The sequence below is a fragment of the Staurois parvus genome, unplaced genomic scaffold (assembly GCF_062004578.1).
Source record: "Staurois parvus isolate SC_StPar_1 unplaced genomic scaffold, SC_StPar_1.0 ptg000081l, whole genome shotgun sequence".
In the NCBI taxonomy this organism is placed as follows: Eukaryota; Metazoa; Chordata; class Amphibia; order Anura; family Ranidae; genus Staurois; species Staurois parvus.
This window is the reverse complement of record NW_028317877.1, coordinates 16,103,749-16,115,739: the sequence shown is the minus strand read 5'-3', so window position 1 is coordinate 16,115,739 and position 11,991 is coordinate 16,103,749. Positions and strand designations below refer to the sequence as shown.

Sequence of the window (11,991 nt, the reverse complement as noted above, 5' to 3'; positions counted from 1 at the left end):
GATAGTTTCAAACGTGTAGAAAACACAAGTCATATTTTTACTACATAGCACGCAACGCCTATACTTAGTAATAGAGATCATTATTTTTTTTCTTTGTAAACGCTTTCTTAGTACTCTACGCCGGTATATCTTACCCACAAGTAACATGGCCGACCAGAGTTCACCAAGCCTCTGAGCACAGCCAAAAACTATGTGAGGGGATGGAAAACTTGGCGCCAATTTTCTCGTGACCAATGGGAGGCGGGCTTTCGCCCACGGACTAGCTGCTACGGCAGCCGAGGAGGACACGCTTCACAGAAGCCTTATGATCGCCCTGGAGGAACTGATGCGTGCCTGCTGTCCGCGGAGTCGGAGGTGGGTGGTGGGCTGAGGACTGGGGGGAGGGGTCATTCATGGGAGGGTGGTGGTGGTGGTGGGCTGAGGACTGGGGGAGGGGTCATCCATCAGGGGGTGGTGGGCTCAGGATTGGGGGAGGGGTCATGTACAGGCTCAGTCAGTGAATGGGGGCAGCTAGTGCCCAGTTCTGTATGCATGGACAGTGATGTCACCCATTAACCCCTTCAAGACAAGAGCAATGGAAAGTGTGCTTCCTTCAATGGACAGCCCTTGTTGTGAGGCAATGGAGGTGGTTCAGGAGAACATGGAGTCAGCTGTAATACAATGTGCCAGCCTGAAGCTGGACTCTGGGAAGAGCATTGCAACTGTGTGGTCATTCATACATCATGAGGTGTATTTTGTAATGGAAGTCCTTGGATTGTAGCAGGGGTCATCCCTGTACAGTGGCTGCAGCAGGCAGGTCTTCTCTACTTTAACCCCTTGCTGCCAGCCCTTCAAGAGCCATGGGTGGGCTTTCTAGTCCTGTGATTGGCCATCGCAGTGATCACAGTGTAAATGATGACAGCTCGGTCACTGCGCTGAAAGCACTGAGTGATCCCAACACAGATCAATGGATCCATTTAGGCATCAGCCCAGTGTTAAAGGCCACCCCTGTGGCACTGCATATCTATGTGACGCTGACATCAAGAGCAATGCATCTAGGGTTGTCACCTCATCCCTTTAAACCTGAACACATATTATCTTCTTGCCCTTCAGAGGATTTCCCCTCCCCTTCCTGACCAGGCCATTTTTTGCAATACGATGCGTTACTTTAACTGACAATTGCGCAGTCATGCAACTCTGCACCCTAATGAAATTTATGTCCTTTTTTTTTTACCACCAATAGAGCTTTCTTTTGGAGATATTTGATCACCTCTGCGTTTTTTTATTTTTTGTGCTGTAAACAAAAGAAGACCGACAACTTTGAAAAAGAAAAACAATATTTTTGACTTTTTGCTATCAAACATATCCAGTAAGAAAATGTAAAAAAGTAAAATGTCTTCATAAATGTAGGCCAAAATGTATTCTGCGACATGTCTTTGCTAAAAAAAAAAATCCCAATATGTGTAATTTAATTGGTGTACGTGAAATGATAGCATCTACAAAAGGTGGTAAATATGTTGGAATTTTTTTTTTTAGACTAATAATGGCGGCGATCAGCGACTTATAATGGAACTGTGGCAGACATTCTGACACTGGGGGGGAACTGACTAACTGCCACTGGCATCCCAATGACACTAATACAGTGATCAGTGCTAATAAAAAGCACTGACTGGGCATGAAGGGGTTAACTTCTGGGCAATCAAAGGGTTAACTGTGTGCTGTGCTGTGTTTTATTGTATGTGCTGTGTGTGTTTTACTAGGGAAACATGCTACTGTGTATTTCTCTGCTCTGCAGAGGAGTACACAGCAGCATGTTACTGCTGGCAGGAGAGAGACCTGTGTTGTTTACACACAGGTCTCTCCCCTGTCACTGTTCCTCGGAGATCACCGGGTGCCGGTGGGGAAACTATGTCTGGGACCCGGTGATCGACATCTGTAGCCACCAATGGCGGTGCGGCATGGCCCCCCACCTGGAAATGCAAAATCAGTTATACTGTATATACATGATTTTGTGCAGCCCTGTAGCAGTAGTTCTGCTATAGAAAGGTGGGGACCTCAAGCAGCCCCAAAACCTGTGTAATTAATATATTTTCGGTTTTAAAGGGATGAGGTGGCAACCCTAAATCTAGATCACCTCCCCACCCTCAGTCTGTGGACAGCAGAAGACTGATAGGGTCATCATTCTGCTCTCTCCTCCTGGCAGTATGTTCATTTTAGGACTCAGTCACATGGGTGCTGTGCCAGCACCCATGTGAATGAGGCCTTAAGCAGGCTATACCAGAAAGAATTTTCTTTTGAAAATCGTTTCTAAGCATATTTATTCGAATTTCGCACCATTAGTGGGCCACAGCAACGGATGATTTTCGAGCGACTATCAAAGTTGAGTGATCGGGCATGTTGGAAGTTTTTTGAAAAACAAACGATATTCTAATCAATGATGGGAGAGGTGTGCGAGAAATGTAATTGAAAAAGAAATGAGCATGAGGTGCAACCTGGAAAAAAAAAGAAAATTCTTGGCCACGAAAATTCTTTTCTGTAGCAACATGAGATGAAATTAAAGGATTTGTTGGTCAAATTTCTAAATCAATGGTGGCACCATCCTTGTATGGCCTGCATTAGGCACATGTGCAGGGGATCAGATATGACTGGTTCCTAGCTCTGCCTCTCCCTTTCCAAGTCTTAGTTCTACTTTTCAGGGCAAGAGGCCTATACCAAGCTGGATTCAAGTGCTTTACACAAGTTGCATTTAAAAGCGATCGTAAACCTCCCAAAAAAAACAAAGGGGTCCCCACCGGTTCACCCCATAATGTACCGCATGCTAGCACATTATGGCAGACTTACCTGCGCACAGAGCCATCCAGCGCAGCGCTGTCGCGGCTCCCTCAGAGCTTTTATCTTCATCCTGCCTTCTTTCCAGGTTCACAGGCCGTTAATGCCACTCCACGCATGCACATGGGAGCCCTGGCAGCAGCATGGCGCTCTGCATGCAAACGCATACTATGTTCCCTGAATGAAGAGCGTCACCTCGCATGCGTGGGTGATGGCATCAGCTGTTCCCGATGTGAATATCTCGTAAGCGGCACGCGTTTAGCCCCGGTTCACATATATGCTGCCGTGCGGGCAGCGTTTTGCGTGGGCACGAGAGCCCATTCATTTGAATGGACTCCTGTGCCCCGTGACATGCAGGGAAGAAGTCCCTGCACTGCTTCTAAAAACGCAGCCCGCACAGGAACCTCAGTTCAGCTCAGTTGCGATTTCCAGTGTGGGCAGCGTGCCATTAGAACTAATGGCACCTGCCCGCTGGTCCGCATTCCTCTGTGCGGGTGGTGTGGTTGCATGGATTTTTGCGCGGATTTGCAGCGGCACCACCCACACAGATGGAACCAAGCCTTAGGAGATATTCATTGTACTACAGGCGAGCCTGATTGTCAGCTCACCTGTAGGTACAAATTAAGATAGGGACTTTATTACCACTTTAATGACTGCCTTAAGGGTTAGTTCATAAAACAATGAAAAGGTGAACTAATACTGTACAACCTGCCCACCCCCACCCAGCTCCTCAATGTACTACTTACCTGCAATGGTGATAAGTTGTCAGTGCCCACACAACCGGTGTAGCCCATGTGCTGGCACTGATCTAACAGAATCACTCTGATCCATGCAGGGCCCTCTGATTCCTCTTGTATTGAATTGTATTGTACCCGTACCGTCTGTCTGCATGTTGTCCCAAAAGCATTACATGAAGAAGGGGGAGAAGAGCTTGGATTTCACACCCCACCAGACCTCTACATCGTTTGTGTAGGCACTGACCGCTTATCACCCACAGAAGTAAGTACAGCAGGGACTGTGGGGTGGGGAGGGTATGCAGTATTAGTTCACCTTTTAATTTTTTCTGAAAAGGATAACTTGCATATTAAAGCCCAACTCCTCAAACACTCAGCCCCGGTTCAAATATGCGGCTGTGCGGGCCACGTTTTGTGTGGGCACGAGAGCCCATTCATTTGAATGGACTCCCTTGCCCTGTGACACGCAGGGAAGAAGTCCCTGCACTTCTTCTCAAAACACAGTCTGCACGGGAACCTCGGTTCCCAGTACGTTTGCGTTTTCCAGTGCGGGCGGCGTGTCATTGGAACTAATGGTACCCGCGCACGGGTCTGCATTTCTCTGTGCGGGTGGTGCGGTTGCACGGTTTTACGTGCGGATCCACAGCGGTACCACCCACACATTTGTGAACCTAGCCTAAAAGCCTTTCCTTGCAGTGGGGCTGTGCCTACACTACAAGGGTTAGTTGCTTGTTTCCGTTCAAGGGGAGGAGAAAAGCATCATGACCTGATCCTCCACTCTCCTGGCAGATGGCGCTCCTCCATGCTCTAGTAGTGGATTGTCCCTTGATGCCCTATCAAGGGCTATGGACCCTGCATCAGTCTTGATGGCAGAGGACTTAAGGCTGCCAGTGTGCAGGGGAAAAGAGTGTGCGAGGAGCAGGTTGAAGCTTGGAGGAGCCTGATGGAGCAGAATTTTGGGTAAATAAAACTGCTGTACCTGATCCCTCTCTTAACGGCTGTTTTTTGTTTAAGGCTCCATTCACACTTGTATGATGCCAAAGTCATGTGACTTTGAATTGCAACTTTGACACAACTTGATGGGTGCGACTTGGATGTTGCTTGTCCCTCTGCAAAGTTGGACCCACTGTTGCATATAAAACATTCAAGTATGACTTTCATGTAACTTTTGAGGGATAACATTGAAGTCTATGGCCCTCACGTTGCATGAAAGTCGGACCAAAGTAGTGCATGAACTACTTTGAGGTTGCTGCAACTTTAAGTTGCACATATTTGAATGGTTATCAGTGGAAAACATGTTGTATGACTTGTCATGCGACTTTGATGTCCAAGTCACAGAAGGGTAAATGGGCTCTTAACCCTTGCAGTGCAGGCACAGCCTCACTGCAAGGGAAGACGTTTAGTTTTTCCCAGTGGTCAGTTTTAATTGGTGTTTACTTTTTATTCTTCCTGGATTTCTTATTTAAACTGTTTCTGCTGCTTGCTATAAAAAATGAAAGTGCTTTGCAATGATTTGGAAAGGGAAGGTATAGCAGAACAACAAGAGAACTTTCTTATTTACTCTTTGACATAAAACATGGAGCACCTAAGGAGAATATACTGTATATTTGTCATGCTGGTAACTCCCTCATTGTTTACTGTTGCCTTAGGAGTGATCACAGCCATGTCATGTCTCACCTGTATGATGATAATAATTCCTGTGGGTCGCACCTAGGTTTTAGCCTTTATTGCTGTAAATCAAGGGTGTTCACGTGATGATGCATGCAGTATTGTGTGGTCATGTGGTTTCAAAAGCAACATTTTAAAATAATTTCATTTAATTGACTGTAATAGGACCTGCGTGCAGTGCATCACGTTGTTTTTTTTCCTCAGTGCAGCAGATAAATAGGAACATGAAGAGCATGCCCTATAAGAAAGTGTTGCTCTGTGCATTATCCTACATTTTTTTGTGTTGTAAAATGCAGGGAGATGCAGCTCATGTTAAAAAGCCTTAAGAAGACAGCTGACGGCCTTTTCATATATCTGTAGTCAAAAGCATTCTTTTAGCTTTTTTTTCAGTAAGTATATCAAATCGGAGTGATCTGTTTATTAATAAAAATGGTGTATGTATACCTCTGCATTTGTACAGCATCACAAGTAACCCTCATAATAAGTCTCTGGTTTTTTCTATGATCATCTGCTCCCTCTGGTGGCTATAACGCAGTATTTTCCTGAAACACCTCCATCAGGAAAATACTGCATTATGACCTCTAGATAGAGCTGACAATCACAGTAAACAAAACATATTACACACACTACAGGGATTACTTGTGATGGCTGTGTGAATGCTATGGCAATTCACACAGCAATTTTCTTTAGAATAAACTTTTAAATGTCTCCAAGAAACCGCATGAATTAAAGCCTAAGCCCACTCTTGTGACCATGTTTCATGTTACATCCATATTTCAAGTGCAACATGAAACCTGATCACATTATCCAACTACAGCTTGTGGCCTCACAGCCCGGTGCCCACTGCGCATGCATGAAAAGTGCTGCACTTTGTGAATGGCCCTGTAGTCTTCTGGGACCTGTCACGTGTCCCAGAAGACTACAGGGGGGAGGACGACTTCTGCTTTCCATCGCCTAGGCGATTGCAGCGGAAGTGGGAGCGGGTACCTGTCAAATTTGGGCACCTGTCCCCAAAGATTCCAATCCTTAATGGGGAGCGGGGGACAAAGGCTTAAAGCGGAACTTCCCCTTTTGGGTGGAGCTCCGCTTTAAGAGGACCAGCAACGGCCATTATTAAAGTATATGTATTCCCTCACCTTGTAAAACAACCCATTCAGTTAGAAATAGAAATGAAAGGTAAAACATCTGTGTATAGATATAGAAAACATTATAAATACCCTTTTCCCCTGTTTTATAAGTGATCGCATACCCCCTAGATCAGGGTACAACAAATCCTGGGAGCTAGAAAGCACGTCCTGGTGCCTGGGCTCCCACCAGTCCACTGCTGACACTATGCAACTCCTCGGGCATGCGCCCACTGAGCTCCATCACCTTCTCTCCTCCATGGGCCGCATATCATATGCCTACCTTGCATGGGGGAAGCGATGATTGGGCAGCCTGTCAGCCTCCCCCCCTCTCCATTTACCGGAGCTTCCTGCCCCCTTTTGACCCTTCCTCAAACAGGAGCGGACCTTGGAATGGCGGTTTCTTTGATTGGCTGGCCAGGAAGATGGTGAGGATGGTATATGGAGGAGCTGACAGTGAGCCCAGGAGTGGGCTGAATTCTGCTCACCAGGTGCGAGGAGACACCCCAGGTACCTGCCTTCCTGTGGTCTCTGCCTTCTCCCCTGCCGGGCACCCTCCCCTTCCCACCTCAGTGATCTCCTTTGCACCCTGCACACACTGGAGGGGAGGAAAGTAGGCCTAGAGCCACAGCCGCTCCACCTCCCAGCTCTGCTCCCCAACTGCGGCTCCCAGCTTCAGACACTTACCCGCTTGCAGCTGCTCCTGAGTCCCACCAGCAATTCAGTCTATGGGTAGGGGCATTAATATAAGGGGGGGCTCTTTCTGATCTAATAGAAGTCACTATGGGGGAGGGGGACTAGTAAGAATAGTAGTCTATATTAAGTATTATTTTAATAAAATCATGTATTACTAATGAAACAGGTCTTCTTTGTTGTGCATTGTGCGAAAATGTAGTGATAGATTATCTATCACTATATTTTCAGACAATGCACAACAAAGATGCCAGGCAACTACAATTTGGGGGTATAGAGAAACATACTAGCCACTGGAAGGGAGATAACAACATTGTGGAACTCAGCAAAAACAAATCGAGGTGGATTCATAAAATGAAGAGTTTAGCACCTCTAGGTTTAAATAAAGAATTTGACTTGACCTGTTTAATTAATAATACATGATTTTAATAAAATAATATAGAATATTTAATATAGACTACTATTCTTACATTGCAGGTGACTTTTAAGTCCTAATGCTTGCATCTTGTTTACATATAAATAAGAAGGATATTGAAGGTGGGGTATTAACACCAACTCCCCCCTGTATAAGTGTAGTTATTTTTATTTTATTTTTAAAAAATATTTTTATTTTATTTTATTTTGCAATTGTGATTTTACAATTTTTGTATATTACATCTGTATCAAACATTGTATGCACATTTACATGGGATATTCTGGTGTATTGCACATAACCCATTGAATACATGTACTTTATGTGTGATGTTTCCATAGTATGGAGTAAAGTTATGGTATTGTAGATGCTAGGCTTAGTGTACAGGCAGAGGTATCACACATTGATTGTATACATAGTCTAAATAATAGGATTCATATAATATAGGATACATTGCACTAGAAAGCGCCACTGATAAAGGATTGCAATTTGTGTTAAAATGTCTTTGTTGTATAAGATTTATATCGGAGTCCATTAAATAAGTACCGGGCTAAGGAGAAATGGCCACTTCCATATAGGCTACAACAAAATGGCACCAAGGTTGATCTCATATATATATATATATATATATATATATATATATATATATATATATATATAAGAGATGAGCGCCGTACCGCCCAATCTTTCCCCCTGATGAAGCCACGTGACTTTGTGGAGTAACGCGTAGGGGAGGGGCTTTGACATCACGACACTCGGAAGATAGTAGAGTTTTCAGCTGGCTGCGGATGAACAAATGTTATATACACACCAATAGCGGCATTCTTTGGGAGACACTTTGTACAAAGTGCTAATATATGTCTTATAAATAAATAAATGTTTTGGTCATTTTTTTGGCATTGATCTGATGGAGGAGGATCACTAGGACAGTGAAGGAGACCCAAATCCATTGGACAGCGCAACCATTCTACCATTTCATTAATTTCATTGTGAGTGGAGCACGGCACCAGATTGTAATTTTATTGTATATAACACATTTGTATGGGTATGTGTATGGTGTGAGCGTTTCACAATTTCATTAGTATATATACAATTTGGTATTTGCACTCAGTGTAGCAGCTCACAGGATTTTCTTTCATATATTAGAATTAGTGATCAGTTCCTACTGCCTGTTGAGGTAGCTGATTGTAAAGCTTATTTTCCCTGGCTTTCAGGAGCACTGGTACGTCGAATACATCTTTTTAAATTGATAGATTACAATAAGGATTTAGGTGGTGTGTGCAGCTTTACATGACTTTTAAAAAAATAATAAAATGTGGGATATTGCAAGGCAAAGTAAGGGGATAGCTTATGTAGAACTAAAGAAAAAATGTTTTTTGTTTTTTTTTAGTAGGGAGTTGTTAAAACCACTGTCAAGTTTTTAAAGTAGGTCTAAAGGTGCAAGGTTTTTTTTTACCTTAATGCATTCTATGCATTAAGGTAAAAAACGTTCTGCAAGCAGCCCCTAAATACTTACTTGAGCCCGATTTTGATCCAACAATGTGCACAAGAACTGCTGCTCTCCCGGCCCTCTCCCTCCTCATTGGACAGAGAGGCAGCAGCAGGAATCATTGGCTCCTGCGGCTGTCGATCACAGACCATTAGGAGAAAGTGGGGGTGGGGCCAAACCACGTTGTGTGTTTGTCAATGGACACACAGAAGCTGCTCTGGAATGAGCACACATGGGTGCCCCCATAGCAAGCAGCTTGCTGTGGGGGCACTCGGCAGAGGGGAGGAGCACTAGCAGGGGACTTAAGAAGACCAGGTCAATCACTCACCTGCTTTGTTCAAACCTATTGCAGAGAGCAGGTAAGTATGATATGTTTGTTATTTTAAAAAAAATACCTTTTTAATCACTTTAATGCTGTATGTGCCCCTGTTAGGAAGATTGACCTTGTCTAATCATGGTCTGAAAGTGAGGGTAAGTCCTAAACTTTTACATTTTCATCAGAACAGGATAGAGGGGAAATCTTTCAATGAGGACATTTGTTACAATTTCAACCGTCTAGGAGGGGAATTCCCTCACATTGGAAAAATATTCTCTCATATCTTGTCTACAGCACAGGATGTTGAAGAAAAAGACACAGACTGTAGAAAAATAAAAACCATTGACCGCAGTTTTAACACCCCCTTCCCTCTCTCTAACTCCTTCCCTTTCGTCCTCCCCTTCTAAATAGCATACAATGTGTTCACTATTTCCTCCTCATATGCTGGACCAGCAATCCTCTGAGAATTAGGTAAGAAAGCCTTATGTGAGCTACAAATTTGTGTCAGAACTGTACACAGGACTGTGGACTCCTACTGATGCACCAGCATTGTCACATGATAGAAAAGGAGTTGTTCTACTATACACAGAAGTAACCAATATTTAATTTGCGTCTAACTGGCATTTGTAATAATGATTTATCACTCTAACCATCATTTAAAAGCAGCACAGTGGCTAAATGGTTAGCACTTAGAATGGCAGTACTAGGGTCGTTGGTTCGAATCCCAGCCATGGCACCACCTGCCTGGAGTTTGCATGTTCCCCGTGTGCCTGTGTGGGTTTCCTCCGGGTACTCCAGTTTCCTCCCACACTCCAAAGACATGCTGGTAGGTTAATTGGATCCTGTCTAAATTGGCCATAATATGCGTATGTATGAATGTAAGTTAGGGACCTTAGATTGTACACCCCTTGAGAGTTAGGGACTGATGTGAATGTACAATATATGTATGTAAAGCGCTGCGTAAATTGACGGCGCTATATAAGTACCTGAAATAAATAAACAAATAAGATCATTTCCAGTGTTCAATTCAATTTTACTAATCTTCAGGATATTTGTGATATTGGATATAACCACTAGATGGCAATAGAGATTTATGGTTGTTCAGTCAAAATGACAGTTCATTCTATTATTATACAGGATTTATATAGCGCCAACAGTTTGCTCAGCGCTTTACAATATAAAGGGAGACAATACAGCAACAATACAGTTCAATACAAGAGGGATAGGAGGGCCTGATCCTTGGAGCTTACAATCTAGGATTGTAAAAATCTATTATTATTATACAGGATTCATACCAACATTTTGCACAGCACTTTACTAAATAGAGGAAGACAGTAGAGTTGCAATACAATTCAAGACAAGAGGGCTTGGAGGGTGCTGCTCTTGGGAGTTTACAATCTATAAAGTTTTGTTCACCACTAGACAGAGGTTACAAATGAATTCATGATCAAATATGATAGACCAGCATGCGATTGACTAATTCATATTTTATATAGACAGATGCTGTCAAAAATATATCTGTCTAGGGATTGTCACTTAATTATATGGATGTTTTCATTATTTTTATCTGACTATATTGTACTTTATTTATTTTATATCTCCGAATGATTTAAAAAAAATATTGCTTAATAAATAAAATTATATAGTTAGTCTGGCTGAAAAAAGACAAAAGTCCATCCAGTTCAACTATTAAAAAAAAAAAAAAAGTTATGATCCTATACCCACAGTTGATCCAGAGGAAGGCAAAACAAACCCAGCAAAGCATGATCCAATTTGCTCCTGCAGGGGAAAACAAATTCCTTCCTGATCCCCCGAGAGGCAGTATTCTCTGGATCAACTTTGCCTATATATGTTAGTAAGCAGTTATATTCTGTGTATGCAAGAAAGAAAAAATGGCACTAATAGAATTTTGGAATCTTGATTTTATTAAAGACCTGGAAAATGGTGACTGTGGATTGAGTGTACACAAATATCCACTGTATAATTTGTTTTTTTTTCAGCATGAATTAGCAAGGCCATCAGGTAACTACCATTTAGGTCAAAAGTGGCAGCAACCATATTAACGCATTCTTTAAACCAGGGAGTCATCCTGTTTTTTTTACCCCTCTCACCCTGACACCCTGAATGATGTACTAATCTCCTTTTGTTCATCGCATTTACTAGTATCCACACTGTCCCTCTTCTTTGCATAGTTGTGAGGTGTCCCATATTTTTCAAGACAGTCCTGCTATTTTAATATGTGTAATACAGCAAATGTTTGGTTTTTTTTGTGGCTTTTTTGCTTTTTGGTGTTTGGACATTGGGTTTTAGCAATTTTGGGGTGAGATGAAGATGATCTGAGTCTGTAAGTAGGCACCTGGATGTACCAAAGCTTTTCTTCACCTTCACAGCTAAATGCATTCTGATTAACCTACAAGTTGGCTTTATTTTGTACAGAGTTCCTTTTCAAGCTGGTGGTACTTCAAGGTTCTTGAAAAGAAAAAGGACCGAATTGCTAAGTACAGTAAAGCATTGGATTCTTTGGGCACAGTAAGAGACCACACAATAAAATACATATAGCCATTTATTGACATAAAAGAATCATATGTCCATAATAGGACCCATATTACAAAAGATACTCTTCAAAAGAGACGATAAGAACAAAGCACATCAAGTTGAGCACAAAGCCCCCCTCATGTATAATAAAGGATAACCACTCAGCACATAGTGACAACATACATATATTTCAAAATACGGTCCACGCGTTT

At 42.8% G+C, this 11,991-nt stretch overlaps 1 long non-coding RNA gene across 1 annotated transcript in view; it reads left to right on the top strand.

Annotated features, from left to right (window-relative positions):
- The first annotated feature begins 159 nt into the window (after positions 1-159).
- The window catches only part of LOC149468719 (uncharacterized), a 44,242-nt gene continuing 32,410 nt past the window's right edge, over positions 160-11,991 (top strand). Inside the window, exon 1 of the long non-coding RNA XR_016311650.1 lies at positions 160-354. This is a non-coding gene — a long non-coding RNA (uncharacterized LOC149468719). The remainder of the gene's footprint in view (positions 355-11,991) is intronic.